This window comes from Gossypium raimondii, chromosome 11, assembly GCF_025698545.1.
Source record: "Gossypium raimondii isolate GPD5lz chromosome 11, ASM2569854v1, whole genome shotgun sequence".
NCBI classification, from domain to species: domain Eukaryota; kingdom Viridiplantae; phylum Streptophyta; class Magnoliopsida; order Malvales; family Malvaceae; genus Gossypium; species Gossypium raimondii.
In genome coordinates, this window is record NC_068575.1 from 31,993,653 (window position 1) to 32,009,934 (window position 16,282).

General features: G+C 32.3%; 1 long non-coding RNA gene across 1 annotated transcript; it reads right to left on the reverse strand.

Moving 5' to 3' along the window:
• Positions 1-3,520: 3,520 nt before the first annotated feature.
• On the reverse strand, positions 3,521-9,488 carry LOC105804162 (uncharacterized). Its single transcript, XR_001136763.2, has 2 exons — positions 8,334-9,488; positions 3,521-3,879 (listed from the first exon to the last, which is right to left on the reverse strand). It is a non-coding gene; the product is annotated as an uncharacterized LOC105804162 (long non-coding RNA).
• Positions 9,489-16,282: the final 6,794 nt, after the last annotated feature.

The window sequence follows — 16,282 nt, forward strand, 5'->3', positions numbered from 1 at the left end:
GATGGTGTTATATAAGTTTTCATTAAGCTTATGGTATTGGTAAAGGTTTATACTTATTCTATAAATTTCATTATTGAAATGGTAAGTTATGTTTTAAGTTTATACGAGCTTACTAAGCATTCATTTCTTATGTAGTTGTCTTCCTTTGTTTTATACATTATCGAAAGTTCAATCAGTTGGAAGTTTGTTGGAGACCTATCACACTATCCAGTGGGTAATTTGGTAGTTTTTGAGTAATTTGGTTAAGGTTTATAATGACATGTATAGGGTGCTTTGTGATGATATTATGGTGAATATGTTAATAGTGTTTCGGCATGTATAAGCTTTGGAAAGCTGGGTTGGTTTGGTACATTTTGATTCTTTACCAAGTTATGTGATTTTGGTGACTTTGATGTGCTTGTTTTTAAGGTTATCTTGGCATCTTGTTAATGACTTGAAATTGATTACTTAAGATATTGTTAAGTTTATTTATGAGCTAGGTTATCATGTATGGAAATGGCAATATTATCATGTATAGGCCTTTTGTATTGATGGCTCATGGATGTACTAAATGGTTGAATTATTATGCTTATGTATTGAAGTTATGTTTATATGATGGACTTGTATGACTTGATAAATAAGGTCATCTTGACCACTTGTAGTGATTGAAAATCATGATCTTATAGTATGTTTTGAATGGTTGATGACGGTTAAATGTGGTATGTTTTAGTACCTATATGTACTAAGTTGATAAGTATGAAATGTAGCTTATAAATATGTTAAGTAAATGATGTGCATGGTCATATGGTATGATAATGATGGTTTGGAAATGGTCTTTTGTTATGTGATCTAGTTACATAATGAGGTTAGGTATTCATGCTTGAAATAAAGCAATATTGACATGTTAGATAGACGATGTTTGGATGCATATGTGGTGTCTTTAAATGACTCATTGGTTAGTTAACTTAGGACGTTGAAATGGCATTTTGGTGTATGTGTTGGTAATGTTTAGGTTCCCTTTAAGTATGCTTAAATAGGTTGAAAGGTCATGTATGATATGGACTGGAAATGGTTTGATTTTAGGTAGAATTGGGTCCATATAACCTAATACATAGGCATGTGACTCAGCTGTGTGAGACACACGGCCTAGGGACACGACTGTGTGTTATCTGATCATTTCTTTAGGGTGCAAGTCAGTAAGTTACACGGCCTGACACACAGGCGTGTGACACGACTGTGTGACCCTACTCAAAGAGTTACATGGGTGAGGACACGAGCTGGGACATGACCGTGTGGCCCTAGTATGAGGGTTACATGACTTGAGACACGGGCGTGTTTCTCAGCTATGTGAGGCACACGGCCTGGCAACAAGATCGTGTAACCTCTGTTTTGCAAATTTTACATCTTTTACATAGACTTTCTGAATTGTTTCAAATTGGTCTCGATTTGTTTCTAAGCTATTTTTAGGGCCTCGAGAGCTCGATTTAGGGACAATATGCATGCGTATGAATTGATTATGGTACATTTAAATTATTGAATGATGTGAGGTTTAAATGTTTTTGATTGTTTGATAATGCTCCGTAACCCTAATCCGGCGACGAAGACGGGTTAGGAGTGTTACATTTAGTGGTATTAGAGCTACTATTTAGTTGGTTCTCAGATTGAACGTAGCATGTATGGAGTGTAGAAATACATGTTATTATATAACCTATGATAGTGTGATGCCTCATGGCTCTAATAGGATTTGTTTCACTTATAAACATAGATGTTTTCCAACCGAGCTAATTCTGATAATGCTAAAAGCGATACTTAAGTATATAATTAAAAAGTTGCTAATGATGAGCAAAAACTCATAGAGGTTAGAGTAGAGGTTTATAATGTTATATTGATAATGAACGTTATGTGTGATATATATATGGCAATCAAATGTAATGGCTTTACGACCTACACCCCCTCATTCATAAAGTCTTATACAACGGAATATATACAAGATTTATGATGATTAAGTCTGCAAAAGAGGAGCTGAAGATTTCAGCGGTTGAGTGAGTTATAATGTGGACAGAGTCAAAAGTTGGTTGGTAAATACAAAGAGTTCTAGATGAAAAAATAGATCTTTCTAAAGACTATCTAAGATGTGCAACATCAATGTTTAAAAAAGAAGTTATTCACTGGTAATCGACTTTATCAAGTATGGTATCTAAAGAACGGGTTAATCAGGATTTCTTCTGAATTGATTACTTTAGTGGAACAGAATAATGTGAGATCACCGATGATTTTAGTAGACAGTGGAGTAATGTTCGAAATGTATATAGATCTAAATGTAGTCATTATGGTCGAGTGTCTTACAATCATCTCATCTGGATATTCTATGTATTCTTTTATCTTTAATGGCATATGTGATTGTTTTATCTCCAAATGTGGTTCTTATTGTGTGGGGATGTTGGATAGTCATGATGGTAAGCAAAGGTATTGTTGGTCTGATTTATTAATGATCAGCATTGCTCTATTTTTGGCATTCTATTCGATCATATTTTAGTACAAGATTCGATGGAAAAACTAATGTGTTGTTATTTTTTACTTTCTACTGGTTGTTGCTATGTTCCATGTATGTGAAGTTATGTTGATTATGTCACGGTTGGTTTCAGTGTGCCTCAGTGATATTCTTCTTCTAGATTTTCTTTAAGTTATCATCAATTTCTTTAGAAATCATTATGTTCTTATTATGCCGCATGGCCTTCAAAAGAAATAGTTTGAATGTGGACAAGTATGTCCAGAATGTAACACCCCTAACCCGTACCCGTCGCTAAAATAGGGTTACGGAGCATTATCAAAAAATCGTAATGTTTTTGAACCCTCGAAGCCTTAAAAACATTTCATTTCTCATATCATAGTCCATTCAAAGACATGCATACCGTCCCTTATTTGAGCCCTCGAGGCCTTAGAAACACTTTAAAAATGATTCAAGACTAAATCTGAAACATTTAGAACTTTATGGAAAAAGATAGAAAATTTCACACTACAAGGGTCACACAACCATATGGCTAGGCAGTGTGAATCACACGGCTGAGACACATGCCCGTGTCTCAAGCCTTGTAACATTCAAAATAAGGACACACAATCGTGTCCCGGCCCATGTCCGTGTCCGTGTAACTCACTGACTTGGGTGACATGGCTAAGCCACAAGCCCATGTGCCAGGCCGCGTGTTAGGCCATGTAACTTTTGATATGCATTATTTAAAACCTAGTGTTACATGGCTGTGTGTCACACACAGCTGAGACATACGCCCGTGTCTCAAGCCGTGCCAAAAAGAAAATGGTCAAAATCAAGCCATTTCTTTCACCATTTCAAACATGAACCTACAAGTAACTTGCACATAGCAATAATACCTTAAAACATGCCCCAATCATGCATAAAATGACCAAATATCTATGCCAAATGTCCATATAACCAATATACCAGAAGATATCTCAGACATAATTCATCATACATATCTAAACATGTGCATTTTTAACCAATCATCAACCATTCACACTTAACCTATTTCCATACTAAACGTACCATATTTGACCACATTTATATCATTACAAATAGCTCATATCTACCTCAAAGTATAACTCAACTTGGCCACATTATCATCATACCAACACATACCAAATTTTGTTATTCCAAACCTGATCAATCTAGCCATAAAAACATCAACCATCAAGACATCCAAATATCATAAGTTCCACAAGCTCAAAGCAACGTTACATCCCATAAACATTACTAAACATTAGGCATAATTCCCCCTATATTTGTCATTATAACCATGACCAATACATCAAAAATTTACAAATATAACGGTTGAATAGTGTGATAGATCTTCGACGAGCTTCCAACCCGATTGAGCTTTTGATAATCTGTAAGGTAAGAGAAAGATGACTACGTAAGTAATGAATGCTTAGTAAACTCGTATAAACATTAAACATAATATTCCATTTCAAATGTGAACTTTATAAGTCATAAATAAACTTATACCAAAGCCTTGAGATTTATCAAACTATATAACTATCAACTCACAAATGAATAGGTTCATTAACATCCCGAATACTTTCCATTTATAACACAATAAGGTCTTATAAGTTGAATTGCATAATCATCAACCTTTTTTAAATGATGAATCATTTCATTTACTTACTTCCCATTCCATTTACTTAGCTTAAGCTTAATTACGTTATCAATTCACAAATGAGTGTATTTATTCATGATATAAGTAAATTCACATATATCATAGGTAAACTTCTTCCTTACAAGTAAGTCTTTTAACTCAACAATCCTTTTATTTCATCATATTACATCTCAACTATGAACTTATCATTTCATTACCTATTCTCACCCGTTTCATTTGCATAACACACAAGACATAAACATAACCATCAGCCATAGCCATAAGCTAGTGTATTTAAAAATAACTCTTTTGGAATCAACTATATGATAAACCATTTCATAAGAAATTATATACTTTAATTCTTACCATCCCTTTTATGAACATAAGCATCTTTCCATTTGGAAAATTACCATTTCAATGCATAACTTTAAAGCTAACATAACATAATCCAATCAATAGCTTGACACAAGTCTAAGCATCATCAATAACACATGTTAGTGCATCAATTCATAATTCACTTGAATAACATAAGATAAGTCACTAAACATGAATAACCTTACTTGAGATCATCAATTCCATGAACATAGACATACTTTAATTTAAAACTTCCTTTTCATTTATTTTCATAGTTTTCATGATATAAGTCATTTGAATACTTATTGTTCCTTCCTTTTCATGCCCGTTGAATCAAATGAAATAACACTAAATATTAGGCAAATACTCAAGTAACCATTAAATTCTCTAAACACACTACAACATCACGATTTAATGTATTTATAGACATAATAAGAATATATAATTACACCAAGGCATTAATATTCATTATCAGACTATACTAGTCAAACATTCAACTCGTATTCATACTTACGATACATACCTCACTTGAAATGTGTTACCTGAATATCAAATGATCGGAGTGTGCCATGATGTCTTTCAACCATGGTCTTATTTATTCTTATCTTTATGCCATTGTGTCTTTCAACCATGGTCTTATTCATTTTCCGTTGTGATGTCATAGCATCTTTCAGCTAGAGTCTTACTCGATAGAATTGTGATGCAATAATGTCTTTCAATCATGGTCTTACTCGTTAGAATCATGATGCCATAATGTCTTTCAATCATGGTCTTACTCAATAGAATCATGATGCCATAACTTCTTTCAGTCATGGTCTTACTCAATAGAATCATGATGGCATAACGTCTTTCAGTCATGGTCTTACTCGTTTCTGGTATGATGCTATAGTGTCTTTCAACTATGGTCTTAATCATTTTCCTTCAAGCCAATAAACTTAATTCATATATAAAAAATTTGATATTAAACAATCAAAATCATAATTAATTGATTTAATCAAGTTACGAGCTTACCTGGCTAAATTGCATAAATGTCAAAGTACAGGGGCTTTTTGGTAATTTTTCATTCTCTTTAATTTCTCACTCGATCTTGATCTAAATTAATAATTTTATTCAATTTATTAATTTATATATTAAAAATATTTATTTTATGCAATTTAGTCATTTTGACATTTTACAAAATTACCCTAACATTTTACTTTTATTCGGTTTAGTCCACGAGCCTAAAACATGAAATTTAACCATTTTATTGAAAATTCATATCATCAAAATGTTTATAGTTTTCATTTCAGCCTATTTTGCAACAATTTCACACCAAGTCCTTGTATTTTTACTATTTCAACAATTTAATCCCTAATCATTAAATTCATCAAAATCACTTAACAAAATACTTATAAATGACAAATAATAACCAATTTCATCACTTAACATCTAAAATTACAAATATTCATCAATGGAAACATTCAAAATCTTTAGCAATTTCAAAAATAAAAGTACGAGCTAGCTGGTCCTAGTTACAACGATCTCAAAAACATAAAAATTACTAAAAACGGGTTTAAATTTCCTAGCATGCAAGAAGGCCGAATGTTTAAAGCATTTGAAGCTTCCAAGATTTCCTTCTATGGTGGCTAATTCAGTGGGAGAGAAGAATGAAAAAGAACAGAATTTTTCTTTTCTTATTTTTATGTTTTATTTATTAATTTAATGTTATTTTAATTATAAACTTTAATTTAAAAAACTAAAACAACTTCTTCACCGTCACTCATAATTGAATATGGTAATATTTCCATTTAAATCCCTTTAATAATTCTATTTAACTAATTTTGCTAATAAAATTCAACTTTTGCACTTTTACAATTTATTCCTTTTCAATAAACTAACTATCTAAACATTAAAATTTCTTAACGAAACTTTAATACAACCTTAATAACGCTCTATAAATATTTATAAAAATATTTACGGCTCAGTTTATAGAAATGAGGTTCCGATACCTTATTTTCTAAAACCACTTGACTTTAGGGTCTTACCACTTGAACCTAATTGTTCTTCCATTTAGCACAAATCATTAAATCAAATTTTTATCGATACACCATATAATATTCGTAAATATTAAATAATGATATTTACAGACTCACACGTTAGATTTTTGGCCCCAAAACTACTATTCTGACAATATTTTTGGCCCTAAAACTACTATTCCGACACTTTAGAGAAATGGGCTGTTACTTAGAAGGTTCATAATATGTATAATCTGATAGTAAAGAAAGGGGTTATATTCTAAAAAATTCAGTAGAAGTTTATATCTTGTACTTTTTTATCTCGGCTTTTTAATGTTCTTATTGTCTATTCTATCAAATATGGTTCATATGTAAAGGATATATATTGGCTTGAGATAATTATATCTGTTATAGTTATAATTCTTGGTTAGATCATGGGAGCATGTAGATAAAGATCTCAGCTTTATATGAAGGGCAAGCACTTTAAGAGAGGTACGATACCTCTAAAGCTCTGTCTCGATGCAAAAATGGTGGAGAGAACTCTTGTGGGAACTCGTGTTCTCAAAATGATTTGAAATCCTTGAAAAACTTGGATTCCCTTTAAGTGAGGAATTAGCCATCGATGTTTTCCTGCAATCTTTTTCGAATAGTTTTAGGCAATTTGTCCTTAATTTCAACATGAATGAAATTGATAAAAATTTTCCACAGTTACTCAACATGCTGAGAATTGCTGAAAGTAACATGAAAAATATTAGACCTAAGCCCATTCTGGTGGTCCGCAAGGACAAGTGCAAAAGAAACTCTAAGGCTAAGGCAAAGCCTAAGGACAATGGCAAGGACAAACCCAAGAAAGGAAATACTACATTGAAACCTAAAAGAGGAATTGCTAAGAAAGGAAAATATTTTCATTGCGGTGAGGCTAGACATTGGAAGAAGAACTACCTTATCTACCTAAAAGAGTTTAAGAAGGTAAAGGAAAGCGGAGCATCCTATCGCATGTGAATATAGTATGTGAAATGTGCAAGTATACACATCGAATCAAGTAATATAATGATAAGTAATATCGTCTCCACAGGGATCAGTTAGGATTAATTTGGTTACGTTACTGCTATAAAGTCTATGAATTATGTTGTGGCAAAACATCGATAGAAATGTAATGATAATTAAAATGATGTTGATGTATGCCAAATGTAAACAAACAAATATATAACAAAAAATATTATTGCAAAGATATCAGGGAAAGAATGAGAGGATCAAATATGTTGAATGGGAGGGTTGTGATTACTAGGAATTTACCTTTATAAACCAAAAATGCCTCAGCAAACTCTTAACCATTTTACCGCTCAATATGATCTAATATAATCTGCTTCTTTCAAGAGCAGGACCTCAGGTTACCCCACCTAAAGCGATATATGTCTATAGGCCTCAAATGTGATTCCCAGCACTGATTTCTCTTCTTTCTGTACAAACACTACTCCATGCCTAGAAATTGATATGGGTATTTTATCGAACAACCACTTGTATTATTCAATTCCAGTCCAACTAACCTAACCTTTTCAAAATTAGATTATGTTTATAAGCATACTAAACATTCATTTAAGTCTAGAGTTTGCATGCATGCAATTCAAGAAGAACAAATTGAATGAAATAGTAAAATAGATCAGATCAAAGCTTCAACATTAATGGAAAATTAGAGTATCATCCAATAAATCTGACCTAATGAGATTTAGCTCATGAATTGATTAATCAAAACCAAATTCGAAATACCATTCAACATATTAAACATTTAATCGCACAACAAAGCAATGTAAAAGAAAATAAGGAAGAACTTCAAGAAACACATTTTTGTTAATCAAACCTTCAATTGCGGTGCTGCAATGTTTCGTAAAGGCCTAGTTGACTGCCTTCATCCACTTCCTCGCGTTCTGCTCTGCTTTTCAACAACTACTGCTACCCTCTATTTTTACCTCAAGATCTTTCCTCTGAGAAATGCTTATTTTCTCTCTCCTCTCCTCTCCTCTCTTCTAGATCTTCCTCACTTTTTATAGGGTAGATCCCCCTCTCAGCAGACAATTTTTCCTCTCTCTTTTTCAGGTAGATCTTTCTGGTACAAGTATAGTTAGCTAAGATTGACACGAATTGAGTGTTGATTCGGCGTCTTCCTAGAATTGCCATGGCATTGATGTTGACAATTCGTCCAACCTTCTACCATTACAAAACTTCACTCCTTCATTTATTTTCCTCATTTTACACCTGCCATTCAAAAACAAACAAATCCATTCCACCCACAAGTAAAAGTAATATAATAACATTTAAGCACAATCCAAGCTTCATGATGCAATGTTCTATAAATACTAATAAAATATCCTAAGCATGTACGAACCTAAGATCGCTTATGTTTATGTAAGTGCTTAAATGTGTTGTTTGTGACTTGTTGTATCATCGCATGATTACGTGCAAGTGTACATGGTCATACAAGTAATAAGTAGTAAGTAAAAGAGTTATCGTCTCCATAGAGGCTGTGTGGTAATTTTTTGTAAAGTTAATTTTTATCAATTTGGTTAAACAAAATAAGAAGAATAATTTTGATAGAATTTTTCAATTTAAATTAAAGATGAAATCAGTGTTCAAATACCCACAAAACAAAACAACATACATTGTAGAAATGATCACAATAGAAAATAAATACAAGGCATGATATAACATAACATGAATAGACTAAAATAAAATATTTAACTTCAACAAGGATTTATTAGAAATCATAAAAAGAATATTGCAAGAGATTCGTGGAAATATGAAAATTCATTAAACTTATTTTAATTAAAACATAGGCATTTACACGGTTTATGCATACAACAATTATCTTCCGAAATCGACATGATATGCACCATTTAGATTTTATGTCTATTTACTATTACCTCTACCTAGATTAAAAGTTAATTCAATAACTTACAAATGTTGGACATACATTCACAAGTACAAACATGATTTAAACCTAAATGAATGAAATAATCATTTGCACGAAATATTTATTAAACAAAAATCTAATGAACTCAAATCAAGATTCATATCTATTTTGAATAAACAAAATTAAGCCATGTCATATTAAACTGAAAATATAAAGATGAGATGCAATCTTGTCTCCAGACATAGAAAACAATAATTTCACAGAAGGAGATGGATAAGAAAGAGTAGCCAAAGGGGGCTATCCATGGCCATTTCACAATGCAAAGAGTAAATAGTTGAATGTAGAGGGCTATATGCGGCTGCTCCTTACGGCTTCCATGGTGACTTTCCACCTCATATTTAGGTTAAAAATCACCTAAGCACATTCAATTTGATCTCCTATATGCTCTCATTTCAGCAAGTGATTGCCTTATTTTGTGGACTAAGTGTCTAGCAAGCTATGAGAAAGGCAAGAAAAATTAAGAAAGATGAAAGTGAATTTGTGTATCTCAAGTTGTGTTGTTGTTGTGTGCTCTAGATGAATGGATGAATGCCCTATTTATAGCAGTCAAACCCATGCCAAAAATAGCAAATGCATCTCCCTTAATCTCTCATGCTTGTTTTGTCCCTTCTATGGTGGAAGACTAAGTCTTCCTTGCTAAATTTAGCAAGGAAGGTTACTTAAATTCCTCTCCTAATGGTTGTCGTCCCTTGTGTTGAGGAAGAATGAGTCTTCCTTGTTATTTTTAGCAAGGAAGTTACCTTTATTCTCTCTATGCATGGTCGGCCACATGTGGTCCAAGTATGGTGGTCTTTGACTACTAGTTTTAGTAGTGAATGAACGGTTGAAGGCGTGTTTCAAGGAAGATGTTGTGTTGATTTATTTTGTGCAATTTTGGGTTATATCTCCTATATTTAGGAATCTGAAAAGTTGGTTAAGGAATGTTATTTCAGTAGTGGATATTTTCCAACTTTATTTTCTTAGAAAAAATGGTTAAGTAATGAATGGTTTTAGGCCTCCTAATTAGGTAATATTGGGCCTCCTTAGAATTCTTACTGGAGCATTACCACTTTGAAATCCATATGACTGAACTATTAATCTTTCAATCTATAGTCTAAGACCCAAATACAGCCAAAATCCTACCAACCTTTCCCTTATCCCTATTAATCCCAAAAAAATAACAAAATAACATGCATTTAACATAAAATTTATGATCTTAACACATTCCATAGAAATAATAAAATATAATGAACTCTAGTATAAAACCATAGAAAGTTTTGTATTTGTTCTTGGAATTAGCATAATTTATAGAAAAAGAGTTCTTAAATATATATTTTTGGAGTTTACACACCCCAAACTTAAATCATTTCTCGTCCGGGTAATGCTAAAAAGAAGTTAACCTATAAAATTTTTATTCATCAAAGTAGTCACAGAAAAACATAAATTTTATTCTCAAATCAATCTTGTAAGTAAGTAGCTCATAAACAACATATCATCTAATATTTATTCAAGTAACTAATATGCTAATAAATCATGATTTGAACAAATAATTTTAAGTGTAAAGTAAGTTCAACCATAAAAGATTAAATTCCTAAGTTAACTAAGCATCATTCTTGAATTTAACACATGTCTTCATATGTTGACTTAATATTTCTCTCTCCACTAATGTAGTTAACTTAGTGGTTTCAAATCAATAGGTCTTAGTAAAGGTTGTAATGGGGCTAGAGTTAAGGTATGAAAATAGATATTTTTAGGTTCAAATAACTTTAAACCTAGGTTACCTTGGCCTTCAAATAGGTTCAAATACCTATTTTTAGGTTCATATGTTGACTTAATATTTCTCTTTCTTCCTTTTTTTATGAACTTAAAAAGTACCTTTCGGATCATATCGCTGTCTATGTAACTCATCTTTGAGTGTTTTACACCTAATGATCTTCTTGGACTCCCCAAACTTGACCTTCAAAATATTTCCAAAGTAAGCAAGGCCAAAATTTCAAGGTTCAAGAGGTCACAGAAACAATTATTAAGATAAGTTACATATTTCATAGGTTATTTCCAAAAATATAGGCCATATAGCTTAAGATTGGTTTTCAAAGGATTAATTAATCAGGTAGGCTTGAAAGGCTCAATTGATACAAAGAAAATGTGTCTAAATCATTTTTAAACCCGTATTTTTATCTAGGATTTCACCTCAAGAAAAATACAAAACCAATTCTAGAGACTAAATCCTCATACATGTTTAATTCTTAAGAAATATAAACAATTATAGTGCATCTACATACTCATAAAATCAAAATTTACCTCATAATTTATTTAACATAAACAATTCTTGAAATAAATAAAAGATCATACCTAAATTTGCACTAACATAATACTCGATTACTGTCGAGCGTTTTTTTCCACTTTTTTCCTTCCTACACGAATTCATTTTTTACAAAACTAGGCAAAAATTGAAAAAATTGAGGCACGGTCCCCCTAACTTAAGCGTAACAATATCCTCATTATTCAAAACATCCATTAGATAATAAAGAAAACACTTGAAAATAATTACAGCCCTTATTACTGCAATTCAAAACAAGGTTGAAACTCTTCATCTTGAGTCTCCAAATTCTTCCTTCTTCTATTTTTCTTAAAAAATAATCAAGACAGAAACCACTTAGTAGAAAAAATTAAAATCCTAAAATACCTTAAGATGGGTTAGGTCTTTCTAAACATTGAGGGTTCAGCCAAAATCACCAAGGGGATTACTCAAAAAATCTACCATTGCCATCGACTATTGGTACACACGGCTCGACAGGGCCGGATTGCTTCTGATGGTGTCTGATCGCTATTGACGGTGATCGACAGGGCTCATTGGGTTTCACCTGACAGATGTAGATTGTGGCCGATAACTGCCACAAGTGTTTGATGGTGGCCGATCGCTGCCAATGGTAATCGACAGTGCTTGATGGTACTCGATTGCACCCGACAGAGGTCGGTGATGGCCCAATAGACAGAAGTCAAGAGTGCGTGAGGTCTGCCGCAACTGGCCGATGGTGGCTACTGGTGGGTGATAAAGCATGAAGGGACTTACTTTTGGGTGATGTATTGATGCTGTTCGGATCGCACCAAGCTGGTCCTAGCGGTGGGGATAAGGTGGGCAGCGACTGAAAGGAAAAAGAAACAAAAGAAGAAAAGAAAAATAATGGAGAAAAAATAATAATAAACTAACCCAAATTTCACTGAAGTTAAAAGATTAATTCAATTTTAATTTGGAGTTCTATTTACATTATTATTTCTATTTACCCATTTATTTATTTGCAAAATTTATTTATTTTAATTATAACTTAAAATAAAATGTAATTAAAATTACAATTAAAAATAAAAGGATAAAATAAAAATAAAAATAAAAATTATTTATTTACAAAAGTAATAGTTTTTCAACAGAAAATTTTCATGGATCGATTAAAATTAGTGAGGTGTTTCCTTGCTCGATTTTACCGGTCCAATAATGTTTTAGTCGTTGACCATTGACTTTGAACGTACCTGCTTTATTGTTTTGGAGTTCAACAACTTCGTAACAGAAAAACTTGATTAATCTTAAAGGGTCTTGACCATCGGGATTTAAGTTTACTTGGGAAAAACTTCAATCTCGAATTGAAGAGAAGGACTTGTCCCGCTTCGAACATACGAGGATGGGTATGCTTATCATGCCAATGGGTGTGCTTATCATGCCATCTTTTTTTATTGTTCTTTGAAATTTTGTGCATTCTCGTAAGAGAATAATCTTATCTCTTCCAACTCATTGAGTTGTAACTCGGTTTGTCTCCGGAGGATTGTAGGTCTAAATTGAGCTGTCTAATAGCCCAATAGGCTTTGAGCTCAAGTTCAAATGGCAAATAACATGCCTTAGCATAAACTAACCTGTAAGGAGACATCCTTAAAGGAGTCTTAAATGTCATTCGGTAAACCCATAATGCTTCGTCAAGTCTCCCAGACCAATCTCTTCTAGTTGGGTGCACTACTTTTTCAAGTATGCCATTTATTTCTTTATTCTCAAACTCAGCTTGACCATTCATCTAAGGATGGTAAGTTGTAGCAACTTTGTGTTTTACATTGCATTTGTCCAATAACCACTTTAGTCATTTATTCATGAAATGGGAACCTCCATCTTTGATTATAGCTCCGGGAGTCCCAAATCTTATAAATTTGTGTTTTTGAAGGAACCACATCTCCACCTTAGCATCTTTAGTCGGGTATGCCTCGGCTTCCACCTACTTGGACACAATCAATGGCTACCAAGATGTACCTGTTACCATAAGAAAAAGGAAAAGGACCAAGAAAGTTAATACCCCAACCATCAAATAATTCTACCTCAAGTATGTTGGTTAGTGGCATATCATTCCTCCTAGTCAAAATTTTTACTTTTTTGGCATTGATCACATCCTTTCACGTAGGCATATGCATATTTAAGCAGGGATGGCCAAAAGAAACTAGCTTACAATACTTTGGCTGTAGTTTTTGATCCTCCACAATGTCCCCAACTCGGGAATGAATGACAATGGCATAAAATGTCAACTACTTCACTTTCGGCTACACACCTTTTAATCATTTGATCTGCACATTACTTAAAAAAAATGGTTCCTCCCAAAACTAATATCTAACATCATGAAGGAATTTGAGCACTAAAATGTAACACCTCTTACCCATATTCATCACCGAAACAAGGTAAGAAGTATTATCAAACGATCTGAATTTTTATTCTTTTACAAAAATTTTGACATAATTCCTTTTCATAAACATTCAATCCCTCCAGAAAATTTTCGAAATACAATTTCAAACAACTTCAATATTTCAACCAAATACAGTTATATGTTCAGACACAATTTATCCATCCACAACATTCTAAATACTTTGTTAGTAGTTTTAATAAAACAATTTATCAATTAATATACACCAAAATTTTAAACCAAACAATATTTTATATATATATATTTATACCACATTACATTAAGTCATCTATACATGCCATATTTCAAAAGTATTGGTTGCAAAATACCCAAAAGATGATGATGATAGTGTGGATGATGTTCTGACTTCGTCCAATTTCCGAGCTGATTGATGTCACTATAAAACAAGGGAAAATAAAGAGAAGTAAGCATATAGCTTAGTAAGTATGTATGTAATTTATAAATAAATTTCTAGCATGATACCATAGATAATATAATTTTTATCACACATAAATCTATTATTTATTCAATTTCCAGCAAATTATTTTTTTCTGCATCACAGTCACTAAATTATTTCTATCTGGAGATACGGAACTCTAAATTAAGATCCGTAAATTTTCCCTGAAACTAGACTCATATCCCTTATTATCATAAAATTTTCAGAATTTTTGGTTCAGCCAATTAGTATAGTTTATTCTCTAAAAGTTCCCCTGTTTCACTGCTTGACATTTCTGACCTCTCTTCACTAAAAGTTAGTTATCTCTTAGTACAGAATTCAAATGATGTTCCCACTTATTTTTTTTTTTTGAAAATAGACTCAATAAGAAATTTAAGAATGTAAATTACAAAACATAATTATTCTTTTACAATTTTTAGTGATTTTCCAAAGTCCGAATAGAATATTTCGAAATCATTCATACCTTGTCTCACTAAAATACCAATATCCCAGAATATATAACTCTTTTGGGCATTCTTTCTCTTTTATGTAAAATTAGACTCATTAAGATTTAATTCCATGTCTTATTCAACCACTAACTCAATTCGTATAATTTTTGGTGATTTTTCAAACTAACATCACTGTCACTGTCCAAATCTATTCTATTCCAACATCTCTCATTCACATAGCACTATAACCATTTATTTTATAACACAATACAAGACTTCATCACTTCAGTCACTCTTTCGCAACTTATCACATTTCAATCGCATACCCATATCTTGTTGAACATGTCGGTATAACAACAAATATTTGGGGGTTGTCACATAGTAGCACCCAGGTTACTATTATCATTCGATACACGTAGTAGCCTTCACATAGTACTACACACGTGATCAAGTTTTACGGTCCACGTAGTAACCTTCACATAGTGCTACACATGTGACCAAAGCTTTTCGGTACACATGGTAGCCTTCACTTAGTACTACACATGTGACCATTATTTGTCGATACACGTAGTAGCCTTCACATAGTACTACACACGTGTTCATCAATACTTTATTCAAATCTTTACCATTCCGATAGTTCCACAAAGATTCTTACTTCCCAATAATTTACAATTTCTCCATAACACATCATAACATCAATCTTTCTACTCAAATCCATAACCAATTTAATAATTCGATTTGAATCACTTCAACCATTACTGGCAGTTGGTATATCCATAAACCAAGCTGATTTTAAACAAATCAACTATCAATTTCAAATTTCTAACTTTTATATAACTATTTCATATTCAAACCTTTCACATATATTGTCACGAAATATAACAAAAATAATTATAACAATGTATTAATTACATACAACTTACCTCGATACAAAATGTAGAGATTTTGCAATTTAATCCCCAATCTTCTCTTTTCCTCGATTAAGGTTGACTTCTTGTCTTTCTTGATCTATAACAGCAAATTGAGCTTGTTTAACATTCACATTTATTAAAACAATCTTCGACTCAACTTTTGACAAAATTACAATTTTGTCCCTAAACTTTTGCATAATTACATTTTTACCCCAAAGTTCAGAAATTAAATTTTATTCTTTATTCTTATGTTTTGTCACATGATGAACACTTTTCCTTCTTATAGCAACATCCAATTCTCACTCTAACTATTACTTATGAGCTTTAGGTATTTTTACCGATTATGTTATTTTAA